The sequence below is a fragment of the Zosterops lateralis genome (assembly GCF_965231275.1).
Source record: "Zosterops lateralis genome assembly, chromosome: 2".
Classification (NCBI taxonomy): Eukaryota; Metazoa; Chordata; class Aves; order Passeriformes; family Zosteropidae; genus Zosterops; species Zosterops lateralis.
In genome coordinates, this window is record NC_139763.1 from 104,935,052 (window position 1) to 104,951,883 (window position 16,832).

Here is a 16,832-nt window from a genome sequence, read left to right on the forward strand (position 1 = left end):
ACATGTCTATGTTCCCTGAAGCTATATGATATCTGACACTACTAGTGATGAATTCCTGGGGCCACAGGAGAACTTGAATCCCCTTTTCTCCAGTGTCCTTGGGAATGGCCTCCCCACCCGTGTCATTGTTGAGGCAAAACTGAGGACATCTCTTGGTTTTCTGTGAGAATTTTGTAAATGTAAATGGCAAAGGGAACATACAGCAATTCCCCAGCTCCAGATGTGGGTCTGTATTTGACAGAGCAGAATGAGGACATGTAGGGCTGTGCCTAGAATGGCAAAGCTTCACCCATTTATCAAGAAAAGCTATTTGGTCAAATAAAAATCCCAAGGGATCCTGACAACTACCTGGTGGTGTCTGTGCCACAGCCAAAACTATCAACCCATCAAGTGAAAGAGCTGATCACAGCTGTGGGCCAATCCTGCAGAGAATGAGGAGCTGCCTGCTCTTATCCCATTTGGAAAGGTTTGCTTTTTACTGCTAAAGAGCAGAATTCCAGAATTCCTGCTACAATTATAGCTGCACTGGCACTGCCTGCTTGCCTGGTTATGGTGTTCATGGAGAACTTCCATGAAAAGTAGAGATTTATTCCCACAGTCTTGGTGTGACTGGAGGAGTCTGTGAAGATTTTTTGGTTTAGAGGAAGGTGCAGGTTACCTTTTATCAAGTATTTGTGCTTTAGTTTAAGGCTAAGAGTCCTTTAAACACCTCATATATCTGGGGTCCCACCCATGCCATCAGTCAAAATAAAAAAACTCCACAAAATATTCAATGATTCTGTTTAGTGACAGTTTAGGAAATTCTGGGCCTCACCCAAAAATTCTTTTCTGTAAGAAATAAGTGAAAAAGTAGATTATATGAATTAATTGTGTATTTCCAATTAATTGTTTGTTTATTTCCAATAATTAGCAAGCTGTGTTAAACAATTGAATTTTAAGTCAAATTTTTAACTGCAGAAAGCCCAAGTTCTGGTTCTTGGTGTGTTTCATTCTGTGGCTTGGTTAGATTGCTTTATTAGAAATGGCTTATCTGCCTGAACTGGGTTTCATTGCAGCTTATTATTTCAAATATATTTTTCCTTCAAGTTTTTTTCTGCAGCAATTTTAACTCCCTTCAGCAGAGATTGTAAAGTCTCTCTTAGATTCAGTGTATGAAATAAAAAATATCTATTTCATGTCTGAGACTAATTCCAAATGTGATTTTATTTTTAAGTGAGCACTTATGACCTGCTTTATTTGACCAAATTCATGATTTTTGAGGAGTATGTTAGGAATATATATCAAAAGCTATTATCTGAAATACATTCCTTCAAAGACATAAAGCAGGAGCAAGTCCCATCTCTGTTTAGAAACATCCTATTTGACTACTAGAGAGGTTTAAAATGAAAATTCTTTTGGTTTTTAACCAGTTTGCCCTAATACATAATGAACCCAGAGTAACACGTTGAGTGCTTGCAGAAGTCTGGGCTGAGGCCCAGGTATCCAAGTCCTTTCAGATAATCAACCTGTCTTCTCTCACTCTCCAACATCAGGTCTGCAGGGCCATGATGTAATATGGGAGATTTTTGGCGTCTGGGAGAGAAGTCCTCTAGAAAGTAAAGCAGCAGTTCCCTCTGCTGAGTCTGGAGTCTGGCACTGGGCTCTTTTTTCCCCTCTCTGCTGGAACCATTAGGCAGTTTGGACTGCTCTTTGTGTTCTCCCATCTTTTCATGGGGAAAATGGGGAAGTGTTGTGTTTTATCTTCTTTTTGCCAGAGTTAGGATTAAATGTTCAAGACAGTATTTCTTGTTTGGACTCAGGTGTTTATAATTCTTGTCTACAGTACAGTCTCACAAACCCTGAGTTCTACAGCACTTCTAGCTATCAAACCAAAAATGGAGCTATCTCTCTCTCTCTACTAGACATTTTAAGGATAAACTGTCCAATTATGAGATGACACCTAAATTATTTTTACTTTTAACTCAATAACCAACCACCTGTGACCCGCAATGAGGATTTTTCTGTCCAATTGCAAAACACCACTCAGACCCATGAAGAAGAAGGTGAAAAAGAAGAACTAGCCTATGCCCTAAAACCTCCATATTGCTTTATATATGCATATATTACTGTATTCTAAAACCTTAAACTTTAAGTTTTCCACCCTGTGATATCACACACTTCTATTCAAACTACACACCCACAATCCTAGTTCTGTCACTCAATTTTGGAAGCCTTTTCCAAGGCCTCAGGTCAAATGCAGTGTTTTCTTGGAGTTTTAGCCTTTTAGCAGAGAAAGCCTAAATTCTCAGTGCCCAGGGTTCCAACAGGGAAGGGAAAGATGGAAGAGCAGAGAGAACCCATCTCAGGTTGTGCCTTCCATGGCTGTGCATGTGTGTCTGACCCAATTTATTTTGGGCTATGAGCCCTGCCAGCACTGAGGGCCTCTGGTGTCTGGTCCAGCCCTGGTCAGCACAGAGCAGTTTGTTTTGAGGATTTTATATGTGACACTTCCAATATCAAGAAAATGAAATATAGAATATTTCAAGTGTTATGAAACAATAAAAATGTCCTGAGCATTACAGTGAGACAGACCAGTGGTGCTGGCATGGGGAAGCTGCCACTGATTTTGTTCAGGTTTGCAGAAAAAGGTAATAATGATGATGCCCACAGGGTGTCATTTGTCAATATTGCTGCTGGGAACACTGGGCTGTTCTCTGTCACTCCTGCTGATTATGACATTTCAGAATAAGCTGGATAAAATTCCGGAAAATGCTCTGTCAGGAACCCTTCTGACCAGGAATGGGGAAAAACATTAAGCAGTAGGAATCTCAGCCAAATACTCCCATCTCATTTTATTTGATCATTTTAATGATTTACCATTTCCTTGACTGACTTCTATGACAACTTTGTCTTGGGTGTAAAGTGGTTTTAAATTTATTTTTTAAATTTATTTTTACGTATGGCACTATTTCCCTTTCAGATGGGCTCTGAGTAGGGGTGGCTTTTCCTGATGCTCACTTGTCAGATCAGCAGAGACAATTGAACAAAGGAAGTTTCCTTTGATGATTTATGATCACAGGATTAATCTTCCTGAGCAAGCAAATGAAGGGAAGCATGATATGATTCATTGCAGCTCAGAGGCACTGCTGAAAATCATGGAGATGGCAAAGGGTGGTCATGTCTTCAAATCCCAAAAATGGGAGCTGGACTTTCTGCTTGGCCTTCTCATCATGCTTATCAGGCTTCTCTTACTATTGCCTTAACTCTTTATTTGTTTTTAACATTAATGTTTTGGTAACTAACAGATATTAGAAGCTCCCTGTACATTTGGGGAGATGTTAGAATTTGTACTTGTTGTGAGCCCAGCTGACAAGACACAGTCAAAATTTGAGGCCTCATTCAGGATGTTGTGACTGTTCTTTTTGTCTGCTTGTCTGTAAAATGAGGATAATTCTCTGATTCATAGTAGGCAAAAAACTTATGGCTCTGGGTAAAAGACTTGAGGACATGGTTAGAATATTTTTGTGTTCAAAAAATGTGAAAGACTTATCTGTTCACAAGGTTGCAGGCTGACAGTGGAAGAAAATGTCTAGAACAGATGTTTAAGAAATAATTTTATTAAATTTAAGATTAAAAGTGATTTGGAATTTTATCCAACTTTGCTCTTGGAAGTTACAAAGAACAAAGGGTGTTTTAAATTGGGGTGGTTTTTTTGAATGCTTTGAGTACCTCATTGAGGAGAAATCAAAGAGAGCTATAAAAGGTCAGTACTTTTGAATATTAAAAATTCTTCAAGATCAGCAATCCAGATTTCTTGTTTAAAAAGTGCACTTTGCAATTTTGGTTTATAAATGTTGCTCAATAATTCAGGTAGAGCAAAATAGATATAAACATATTTAAAAATTGAGAACTGGGGTCTTTACTGGTTGCAGGAAGATAATACTTGTCACCCTGAGGGAGAAATCAGTAAAGGTTAGGAGATGTATCCAGTGGAGAGTCAGGAATGGATGAAGGAAGCAGAGTTTCAAAGCAGGGAGTTTTAACTATCAACTCAACTCCCCACCCTAACCAACCAAATAAAAAACCTCCCCACAAAAGCAGAGAACAAAACCCACAAAAAACAAAACAAAAAGCCAAAACAAAATCAAGGATGGAAGAAAGACAAAAGACCTTGAACAGCAAGGAGAAAACTTTGAAATTTTTTCCTTTTCCATTTCCATGGAAGTTCTGCTGGCAGCTGAGGAGCAGAGGCTGAAAGCAGCCAGTGCAAACTGGAATTTAACCAGCATGGGTGCTCTTTATCAGGAGGGCTTTCTGCCATTTCTCTTCCATGGCCCTCCTGGCATGAAGAGCCATTCCAAGGTTTCCTTCCTAATGCAGAATCTGTACTGGGAGGAGTGTGGGCCACGAGTCTGGTTTGCATCACTGTTTATTCCATTTGTTGATAGGTTGCCATGTGCCCTGAGGCTTTTTTCTCCCATCTCTCCTTTTCTCCCTCAGTTGAAGGATTTTTTTTTTCCTTCTACCTCTATGTGAGAAATCCCTGTGCTCACCAACACAAATACTGTGTCAGGGGAGTGAAGAAAATGGATGGCAAGTTTGGGAAGAGAAGATATTTCTAGTTCTTGTGTTGCATGAAGATCTTTTCTGTAGTGAAACCACTCTGTTTATCCTTATTTCTGCATCCCATCTGATCAGTTATTCACCTGATAAAATCTTTATGGTGTTTGTATATTTGTTTTACAGCAACAATTTGTTCAGGACAGAACTCTTGGTATGTGGGTTAAATAAACACGTTGTTGACTTTTAATTGGGTGACAGTAGACTTTAGATTTCTGAATTCCAAAGGGATGGATGAAAATGGAGGGAAACAATAGGGATGGAGGCATGAGAGGTAAAAATGGTAAAACTGGTGAAAATGTAGAGAAAAAACTACACATTTTGCACTTAAAATGGTGACAGATTTTGTGCCAAGTGGCAAGGAGGCAAACAGAGAAACCAGAGCAGCTGCTGAGACTGTAAACCAAAGAATTTCTGGAGAAGAAATTGATTATTCCACTCAGCAGGACTATCTGGATATTTTGTCCAGGGGTGAATTTGACAACACAGCTGATAGCCATGAAAGGATATATTCTCTTTTCTCACAACACTTAGCTCATCCCTGGGAATTCGTGTCTGAGCAAAGTCTTTTCCAACAGAAAATTGAAGCATCCCTGAAAGAGTCACTCACAGAAAGATAAAAGATGTATTAAAGCTGTAAGATTTTCTAGCAACAAAAGTCTTTATTTACTGGTTGAGTTATAAATCTACAGTAATTTGGATGGCTTGACAAGTGTGATTTCTTCCTTGCAACTCAGTTAAAAACTGCAAACCCCGTGTGATACCAAAAATTTATTTCTTTGGCAAGCAAAAGACACTTTCATTGCTGACTCTGTTCATTTTCAAAAATTAACACTTTGGAAAGAAGACAAGAAATTTTATTCTTACTGAGAAAGATAAAGAATGACTTTGCTTATTACTCTGATCTCTGTATAATTCATAGCCCAAAACATAGCTGATCCTAAATCATATAAACTACAGCACTGCTGTTGATATGTGAGAAAAAAAAATTACTCAGAAAAGTTTATTATTTTATAAACAAAATAATCTACAGCACAATAGACAAGAGAGCACTTGAATGTATGTGAATACCGAACAAATTATTCTTCTTCCTCAAAACTAAAAGTCAGAAACAAGGAGATTAAATATAAAATTACTGCCAAAGTAGGTGTGTAGCTACTCATGGCTTGGACTCTGTCCCCACATCACTGCCTGGGGGTCCTAGGTGGCCTCAGCAAAGGTAATTGACACCAAATTATTTAATATAACATTTAGTTGACTTTTAGGATTTTTAGTAACTGTTCTTGGACACCTGGATTTCTTTTCCTGTTTCTTCTCATTTCTTTTTTTATTTTTTATTTTTTGTTTCCATTTTGTCTCTGAAGCCTTGTATTATTTTAGATTAGGCCAGAATGAATGATGCTTGTTTACCATATAAAGTCACATCCTTTGCTTGCAAAACCAGTAATTTTCCAACCCAAGAGCAATTTACACAAAGTTTTGCAGTTTTATTGGTCTCCAATGGCAGGATATAATTTCAGAAACAGAGAAGCCCTCAAGAAAACATGGATTTTCATATGCCTCACTCTCTAGGACTAAGTAGTCAGTTGGGGAAGGAGGAAGGAAAGGAGGAAGTAAGCAGTTGATATTAATCCAAGTAGATGATTTTGCCAAAACTACCCATGAGACAGCAGTGACTTTTTCTTGAGAGATGAATCAATCTTTCTTTGTGATATTTCAACAACTCTTTTTCTTTTTGCAAAGGAAATGTTTTTCAAATTGTGCAGTACTTGATGGCCCTGACAATAATGCTTCCCAATTCCTAAAAAGTAGGCAATGGACTACAGGGAAAAAATCAGTGTGTCATTTCTTTTCAAACAAAAGTTTCAGGGCTATTAATTCAAAAAAATTCAAGTTAAACTCCAAATTTGAAGAAACTGAGTGTTTTTGGAGTGTGTATTGGGACAACGTGAGCATTGCAGAAGGGAAGGTAATATAAGGTGAGAAAATTAAAATAAGAATGAAAGATTTTGTTGTCTGCACTGAAAGGGGATATTTGGCTCTTTTAAGGGTGGAGTGTTAATAACTGGGAATTGGATGAATCTGAGAGGAAAAGTCTCCAGTACTGCGTGTTTTGTGACAGCAGCAGCAGAGGCAGCAGAGTGGAAAAGCCTGGCCCTTTTCAAAGATGTTGGAAAGAGGGAAAAAAGTGATGGAGAAGCCGTGCTGAGAGTCATCACCAGGAGACAGAAAAAAACCCGTGGGCAGTAAGATTCCATCACCTACAGTCATGTAAGCAGCAGGGGGGCTGACAAAAAAATGTGGGAACTTTGACTGCTACAGGATGAAGAAGTGGGAAAACACCAGAACTCGTGATACAAGGATGTACCAAGGGGAAAATAAACATGATTCAGGGATAAGGCTGCTTGAGAGTGTTTTGACAGGATCATTTTATAGCTCTTGCTTCTAATGGAAATTTTCAGTATGGACAAACTATTATCAGGAAAGTATCCTTTTGGCCAAAATTGGAGCAACCCCAGAGAGCAATCCCGAAATATCTTGCATGGTTCCATAGGAAATGCTGACTGGAGATGTGTGAGGATAACAGAACAGGAAAAGTGTATGATATTAACTTTTTCACACCTGTGAGCCTCAAGTTTATTGTGAAAACATGAACAAAAATGTGCCCAGTGAGTAGTTCTGAAAGCACAAAACCACTGCAGATAAGAGTACTTCTGTCTTGTTGCATCCTTATTTGGTGCTCAAGGGTGAGAAGTATTTGTCAGTCTTCTGTGTTTTTTGTTTCATTTTTATAATTTTCTTCACAGAGGTTTGTGTAGTACTATTAGAGTTTCAGGCTTTATGTTTCTTATTAACCCTACCAAACAAATCAATTTTTAAGCATTCTATTTTTAATCATAAACTAAATGTGCAACTGAACCTGAGATAAAGCTGCTGTTATGGCAGATATACTTGTTAGCACTCTGGAAAACAAAATCACAAAGAAATGTAAAACATTGATTATTAACTTTAGTATTTGGAATGAACAGTTAGTAAGTTTTAGGGTTTTTAAACCATCTGTCTGATCCAGTTTATAATTTCAAATGTCCAGAGTGCTAAGAATGATAGTTGAAACACATAGAATTTTAAAAGGTTTTTTTTTGGTTTTTAACTTCATAATATGTTGTACTATCTCTTTATTAGTATATCTGTTTTACCTACGTATAGATGCTGGGGTAAGTTCTTATTATTTTAAAAGAGGTGTGTTTTTTACACCCAAAAAACCTCAAGTGACTCCACTGACCAAATTTAATGGAAGTAACTGAAAGGTGGAGGATAATTCTGTAAATGGTTTCACCTCCCTGTTCTTATGACCAAAGCAGAGTTTATTCTTCCTGAGCTAAACAGCAAAAGGAGGAAAGACAGCAGCTGGTATCAGTAAATAGATACTGCTGAACTTCAGTTATATGAACCCAAGACAAAGATTAGCTTTGTCCAAAAATAAATTCATAGGCCTTAAACGTTAGACAAGTAATTTATTATTAACTTAGCTTCAGCAAAGTAGGTGTTAACCATCAGAAAGAAATTCCAGAAACTTGTCAGTATTGAGAAAATTAAGCTCTTGCTGTACTTTTATCATGTTCAATATACAAGTTTACAGCCTGTTCCAAAGATTAGATGGATGTTCCACTCGAATTCATGGATTAGAAAGGAACATGGGCATTAATGGTGGAATAAAAGGGGTTGGACAGCTGCAGTGCCTGCTCCCTTGAATATAAAATGTATTATGTTGTTCCTATTCTAGCCAAACCCAATTTGCAGTAGATAATTGTTGATATAATGGCAGAGCTGAGGCAGAATGAAGCACAGCAATTCTCTGAGGCCACAGGTTTAATTCTTCCCCTCAATCCTCCCAAGCAGCACATGAACATCAAACCCTTAGTGTTGCACGAGGTACCTGAGCTCGTTTGTTTTCAGTTCTCTGGGGCCACAGCTACACTGCAGGCACTGCTGACATTTAAAGATCAGCCAGATGTGGTTGTGATTTCATTTCTGACTCCACCAGCCAAATTGAGTGAGCCAGCCCCTGCTGATGAGGTTCGTGCAACTTGCTGGAAGAACCTTTCAGGCAAAAATTGTCAGCCTTCTATGATCTTCTTCCTACCTTTCCCCAGTGATCCCATTTAAATGCATCCTGCTTTACAAAGGAAATCAAAGTTGCTAACTAATTAACTCCAGTCAAAAATTCTGCAGTAAACTGCAATCAGCTTAGATATACTGAATGTAGACTTCGTTCTCTTGTCTTGCAAATAGTAAAGACTTTAAATGGAGCCTATACCCATTTATTTTGATTTTTTTTCACACAATATTCAGAATCTCCACTCTCAGGATATCTTGTCATAGCCTGCACCATCTCTGCCTTTTCTGTCTGTGTATAACTTGACACAAGGTCGGTGTAACAGTTCTGCCTTGGAAATTCTCAACCAAAATATCAAAACAGAAAGACAAGGAGCTACAGGACCTCTCCTGTCCAGCAGACAGCCACAAAAATGATGAAGGAACACCTTTCTTCTGAGGAAAGACTGAGGGAGCTGGGACTATTTAGGCCAGAGAAGGAGAAGACTGAAAGGGGACCTCATTATTGCATTTAAACGTCTCAAAGGCAGTGGCTAGAGGATGGTGATCAGTGACAGGATGAGGAGCAAGGGGCCATAAATTAAAACACAACAAGTTCCACTCCAAAGTGAAGGAAGAACTTCTTCACTCTGAGGGTGGCAGAGCACTGGCACAGCTGCCCAGGGAGATTGTGGTGCCTCCCTCTCTGGTGATGACGCCTTAAATTTTAGTTTTCATGATTTTCAGATTCTGTGCTGCCCAGGGGTGCAAGTTCTGAGCCTCACATTAAGTGTCAGTCAGCTCTTCACAGAGCAGGGAGACAAAACAAATCCTTTTCCTGCTGAAGACCAAGGGCAACTTTCAGCCCCAAAAGCACAAACAAGGGTGACTGAAGGGAGGAACAGGAAGGATGAGACCTCACAACCTGGAGCTGTAATTAGACAATTAAACCCCAACATGCAAATGGACCAAAACTTACAGAAATGTAAGATCTCGAGACTGGTTCTCCATTCTGTGACTATTTTGGGTCCACCTTGGGTGTAGCCCTGGTCAGGCCCTGTCCTGCCCAAGGTGTATCCTGGAGGCCTTTCAATAAATACCTGCTTTATTCTCTAGCTCTGTCCAGTCTCTCTTCCAGGTCACCCTTCCCAAGGCATCAGAGACATTCAAACCCCACCTGGACCTGCTCCAGGTGATCCTGCCTTGGCTGGCCTCCAGAGATCCCTTCCAACCCCAAGGATTCTGTGATTCTGTGATGTTGCATTCCCAGTTAGCAGGGACAGAAGAAACAAATCATCTTGCACTCACTGAAGGTAAAGTTTAAAACAGCCACAATGCTGTATTTAAAAAAGCAGAACTATTCAAACAGATCATATGAGTCTTATGTTTTTAGTTTGTCCTGTATATACATTTTTAGTTATAATGACATGATCACTCTGTATTTTATTCTTTAACATTATCCATAATTCAGGTTACAGAGGAAAGATAGATACTTTCAGGCCCTTTTCCAATTTAGCTCCATGACAGACCCACCAAATGTTAGAAATCCATTTCTTTAAGGTAGAAGATGTGCTTTCTGGGGCTCTCCTCCAGTGATTTTTCTAGATCCACACCCCTATCTCCTTCCCTTGTCACTGTAGGATGCACAAGCTGATCCTGGCATTTTGTTGTTTTTTCATTTTTTTCCCCTCTTTTTTCCTTCTCCATTTTCCCAGCCAACCAAGAGCAGAGAGTTTGAGGATAATAAAGAGTGCTTTGCTTATTTGAAGCAAGTCCCAATGCCCTTTTTGATGCTCCTTGCTTGGTTTAGGGCCCCCTAAAACGAGATGAACCCCAGCAGGCCATGCTGAGCCTTCCAGAGCCATCCCTGTGCCTGGTGCTGTTGCTGTGCTGAAGTCCAGCTGAGTCAGTCACCCATTTTCCAGTTAGAATTTTTTTTCCCCTTCTTCCTGGGTATTTTCATTTTGGGTGCTTCAAAACAGCCCTTGAAGTGCTGAACAGCACACTGACCCCAGCAAGATTGGTGCCAGATGCCAAATACCCAATGTAGGGATAGGGTTTTACCCCTGCTTGGAAATTAATAGATTTTGGATATCAGGTAAATGAGAAAAGGAAATCTCATAAATTTCTCCAGTGCCCATTAGTGGATTCACACCACATGTGAATCCTCATATCATTTGAACAAAATTGCTCCTCATCAATTTCCAGTTTGAAATAAACATACTAGTACACATGTTCAAAAGATTTTACTTTTCAATGTGAGATAAACAGTCTTTTGCAAACTAGAATATGTCTCTTTATCTAGGAAAAAAAATCCGAATTTTACTGTGATTTTGATTTTATAAAAGTCTGAATTCACTGTGATATGATCTAGGCAAATTTCATTCTTAGATTGTATAGAGATTAAAAATGTGATGAACAGGATGTCCTTGGGTCTTCTTATACTAATGAACTTATTCTCCATGCTGAGCAAATAAAAATATAACTTTATAGGGTGACCAATAACTCCTGCCTGCACTGGGCAGGTTAAACCCTCTATCTCCACCTCACAGCACTGAAGTAACTGAGGTACTTTTACATTCTTCCTCTCCTGCTACAGACAAACGGGAATGAGAACATGGTCCTGAAAAATGAACATTTCCTCTCTTTAATATCTGTTTTTTACTTTTTAATGAGTGATCAGTGAAAGAGAATTGAAAAGCTTCAATCTTAATGAATCATATATACATTTCTATATTGAGGAACTTCCTGAAGTGGGAGTATCTAGGCAGGGAGAAAAAAAAGCAGTACCTTAGAATAGCTTAATCATCAAAACCCAACAATAACCCTCTTGGACCTTTCTGCTGTCTGAGAGAGAGAGAATCTCTGGCCAAATGAGTCCTCTCCTGTACCTACCACCATATGGAAGTGCTTTTCAAGAAACTGTTCCTTGAGGGTTTGGAAAGCAGAGGAAATGATTTTCATGATTGTTTTAGGACTTCATAAGGATGGAGATAAATTCTTTGCCTCACCCACAACTGACAGCTAGTGCAAGAGCCCATGCCGACAGGAAATTCAAATTTTCTGCTGGATATCAACGTCATCCCTACTTAACTCTGGAAAGTGGGGTTAAAGGACGAGCTGTGGTTACAGTCTATGGAAACTAAAAGCATTGTTGCCTGAGATGTTGTGAAGAGCTGAGGTTTTCTAGGCACAGAGCCAACATTTCTTCCCCCTTATTTAACAAACTGGACTCCAGAGATGTTAATAATTTCAAGTGGCAGATTACAGTATGCAGCGGTGGTGAGGCTATTAGGTGGGTTTATTTTAAGTAGTTGGAGAGGGTGTTCTTTTCTTCCTCACATTTTTCAGGCCCAGCTTTGAATTCCCAGGGTTTTAATCCAAAAGGGACTGTTACATCAATTTGATGGAACTCCTGTTTTCCACAGGCTGTTACACTTCACACAGTTAACAGTCTGTTGAGTCTAGAAACTTGTGTTGGCATAGCACTCAATTTCTAGGAGGGTATAAACTTAAGCTCTTGCACCATGTCCCTCAGGGGTGTGTTCTACTTGTTTATGTGGTGTATTTTTGAATTAGTTAATCAAGCTGTTATTTGTTTAAACTGAAATTGGTTTAATTTCCAGCTATTTTCTGTCTTGAGCCTTTGTTAATTGATCTAAATAATCCTTAATATTAAGTTTCTTTACCCAAGTCCTTTTAAGTTTTGAGGGAGATAAGCAAGCTGACATCTATTAGTGTCTTGCTGTATGACTTGGCCAAGTGGTCTCAAGTAATTTTGTAGATCTCAGTTTTTATCCTAAGATTTCAACATATTTTAAACCCTTTGTTATCCTTCAAAGGACTTTATCAAGAATCCAGATCAACTACAATGATGTTATCAGCCATGGTCACATTTAAATTGAAGTTGAATAGATAGTTGCCTAGAAATGATCCCCCAAAATTCCTGATTAAACAAGTTTTCACAATTGACTATCTGTTGATCTTCTATTTTGTATTTGAGAAGCAGAGAAGTCTGAATATATAATAATATATATAATAGCATATTTATATATTTGCTATAAAATATATATAACATATATATAATATATGCTTTGTAGAACAAGGTTAAAAATCTCTCAAAAGTCTAATTTTAACATATCAATAACTCTTATTGTCTAAACTTATTACCTTATTACAGATGGCATTGTGATTATTGGGCACCACTTGTCTTTCACAGGATTAGATTCCTTAAAAACATGGCTTTTGAACCCCTACTAAATTTTTCATTCTTTTTTTTCTGTGATTGATTTGCCTCCCTTAACATTATACATATTTTCTTGTGAACTTTAACAAAAAATATACCTGGTTTTGCAATTTTTAGAAGTAATAGTAAGCCACAGGTCTCTTCTAAACTTCTTGAGTCATGAGCAAAATTATCCTCACTCCTGGAGTTAAACTTTTTTTAATGACTAATTCTCTAATGGATATTGTCTAATGACACTGTTCTCCCTTGCTAATGGACTGGAAAGTACCTCATTGCCTTCAAAGGATGTGATTATGTCATCCTAACTCTGTCTAAATAGAGAACTGTAATATCTGTTAAATGTCTCTGCCCTCACGCTTATTGGAACTAAAGAGATATCGTGTGAGATGGAGCTGATCTGCCAGTTTTGAGCTAATTCTGCACTTTACTAATTTTCAGGTGCCTCCTAGTCTAGGATTGCCATTAATGAGCCATTTTACAAGAGCTGTTTGACCTGCACAGCATTTGCTCATTTTAAGGATGCATTTCTTCCATCACCTTTCCACATGTTGTCGCCAAACCCACCGTGGCCCGCCAAACCCGCCATGGCCCCCAACACAAAATTACAGACACGTCCTTTTCAGACAGGTTCTTTGGCCAAAGAATTTTCAGTGCCTTGTGCAGAGGAGGCATATTCTTAGAAGTTTTCTTTGGAAGAGTGAAGTAACTTCACTGGTGGATTTTCTGCACCCCCTCAGCACCACACCCCTGCTCTGAGGCTGTGCATTCTCAGCCATGTAGGCAGAGAAGCCACATCCAGGTGAGCAGTGCTGCTGTGTGACAGGAATTATTTGTTAGCTTGTGATATGAGCCTGCTCTTTACACAAAGTACCATGTGGGGAATAAACCTAGCAGTGCAACGTCAAAGAATCCCATTTCCTTCTTATTTTTACAGCAGAGACCTGAGATAGATCAACAATCATCTGAGATGATTTATTATCCACTTGTTTCAAAAGGAAAATGACAGTTAAAAATTCAGGGTGTGGAGCTCTCCAGAGTGGAATCATTTTGAGGTCTGTCACCACTGGCTCTTTATTCATGCAGACCCCTGACACAGTGGCACCTGCACAGCCAAATCCACACCCAGGGGCAGAATTGTCCAGAATTCTGGAAATGAACTGGGCACTCTGGCTATGAAACGTCTGCTTGGAGTGATACCACTGCAGCTGTGATGATCTAAGAGCAAACAAAGCACTTCAAAATTCAATTGTACAAAAGGGCCTTTGAGGAAGATGATAAATGACCTAAATTAAGCTATAATTTTTAAGTACTTCATTTGAGCCTTGTCATAATGAACACTTTCCTCAAGATTTCTTGCACCTGTCGCTGTTCGGAAACAACTGGTCCTACCTGTCTGTTGTTTAAGATTTTGTTCTCAGCACATTATTTCTCAAACAGCGTCTGAAGTGTTGGCATAAGGAATTAGTATGTTGGCTTTTTGGTTCCCTTTTGGCATGCCACTTCTTTGTACTCACCTGGCAGGAACTCAGAGAATAACTTGTGTCTGGGAGCAAAAAAAGTCTGTCTTGGTCCAGAGTTCCTTTGATAAAAAGTGTTTTCTATATTGATGTCTCTAAAGTTATTTGGGGGTTCCCCAAATATCAAAATAGCAAGGAATAATTAACCACTTGCCAAGATATTGAAGTCAGTAGATTTTTGAATCAATTGTGTAGGTGTAGTTTCCTTAACAGAAGTGCTTTTAACTGCTGGACTGTTCTAGAATGTTTTGTACTTGAAACTAAAGCATGATGAAAATGTCATTTGCTCCCTCATCTTGTATTTCCCACTCTGTTTCTTGGTGAACATTATTGTCACATAATCTATTGCTAAAATCCCTTTCAGGACTTAAATTGATCTGGTTTGCAGGCATCAGGTTTGAAGATTGTCAGTCCTTTAGGCTTTGGAGCTGTGTTATTTACTTGATAATCTATATTAGGGTGTTGCATTTTCTTTTTGGTTGAGTGGAGGTGGTTTAAGTGCTACTCTACAGGTTGTGCTTAAATTGAGCTTGAAAATGTGGCTACTAAAACCTTAAACCTAAGCAAAGTGAGGAGCCAGAACTATAACTTTTGAAGATCAATTTTCCTAGAAACATTTTAAAGTAATTTCTTCCATTACCTCATTAATATCTGTGTCTTCCCTCTGCGGTTTTTTTTTCCTGCATACCATTTCAGTGAAGTGAAAGATTATGGTTGTGGGTAATAAAAGAAAAATATGGGGTTATGAAACAAATTTAATTTTTCAGGCTCTTTTTACATGTGACATTGTGAGGGCCCACTGGCTGCTCAGTGCTCCACGCTCCCCAAGCACTGGGGTTGCTTGCAGACATCCCACCTCTGGGATGGCTGCAATGCTGGGGCTATAAAAATGACTAAAAGGTGAAGATTAAAATGAAGCATGGGACTAATTTCTGCTTTTTCCCGAGGCTCTAAATCTCACAGGGGTTTTCTGAAGTTCCATCTGAAAATGGGAGGAAAAAAAAAATTGTAAAGCAAAGTTTTGTCATTTTGATTCCAGGAGGTAAAATGTCAAATGTTGTAAGCTTGCTGAACTGACTTTGATTCTTGCCAGAGGTCCAGAAAAATTGTGCCATTTTGAAAATCAAAGTGACTTGGGAGCATGATGTATGTTTGTGCAAAGCAAATGCCAAAATTGTATGCTGGAGCATTCATGATCCACAGTTTTGGATTCATAAACAAGTGTTTGAGCCAAGGGTCCTTAAGTATCAGCCTGATGGAGAGCAGAAACTCTGTTATTTACTTATCCAGCCAATGTGCACTAATCAATACTCATTCAGGAATGAATATTTGAAGAAAATAATTTGTGCTTTGTTTGCAATGTTGAAGGAATTAATTGAACAGTTTTTGGTATTGACGATGTTATAGTAAATTGCAGCCTGGTTACAGAACAAGTAAAAAAGCAAAATGCAGTGGTTACTTTTTCCTTCATGAATTAGTTTCTGTGTTATAATAAATTGTTTTCCTAGGGGTCAGATATGGTTAGGTTACAACACAGAATTGTCATTAACCCTCACACACAACACCTTTATAATACCCTTAATTCTTGGGAGAGACTTAGAGGGTATGAATCAGTTGCCAATAGCTAAAATTCCTTAATTATTTTGTCACATGCTTTTCTTTTAACACTCTAAATGTACCCTCTACCAAACTAAACTCTGATAGCTCCAGATTTCTGGGGATTTGATTTTTTTAATAGGAATAGTGCCATTGTCCTTCCTTCACCTTCTCTTCCCTTCACTTTTTAATGCCTTTAACCTCTGTAAGCAAGGCCAAACCCATGCAAAGCATCATCACTTAGTTTTCTGGTGTTTTCTTGCACTGAACTTTGTTAAAAACAAATTGACACAATCCATTTTTTTCTTAGTTCACAGGAATAACTCACATTGCACTTTTTGCCTGGCAAGACCTTGCAGAAACATCTTCCTCTGGGACACTCTCCTATTGATGTGATTTGATCATATGGCACAAAAATCTCTTCTTTAGAGAGGCCATCATGAACTGTTCTCCTCCAAAGGCATGTGGAGGGGATTTCCCTGGTTCCCGTTCAGGAACTTCCTCTCCCTTGTTGGGTAGAAGCTGTAGCAGGAGAAGTGACTGGGGAAGTATCCACAGGTTGCATTATACAAACACTGATGACAATAAGCTCATGAATCAGCTTTAGCAGTCAATGGCTTTTAAATGTGAGTTTGATTTTATTTCTTATCTGTACCGGAATAGTTTACATTAATTTTTTTGAGTTCTTGAGCAACAACAGAGCTGGAGAGCCCCAACGAGAGCTCATGCCTGAGATGCTCCCGTGGGCTCCAGGCTGTGGGAGACTCCTCCATGGCCAG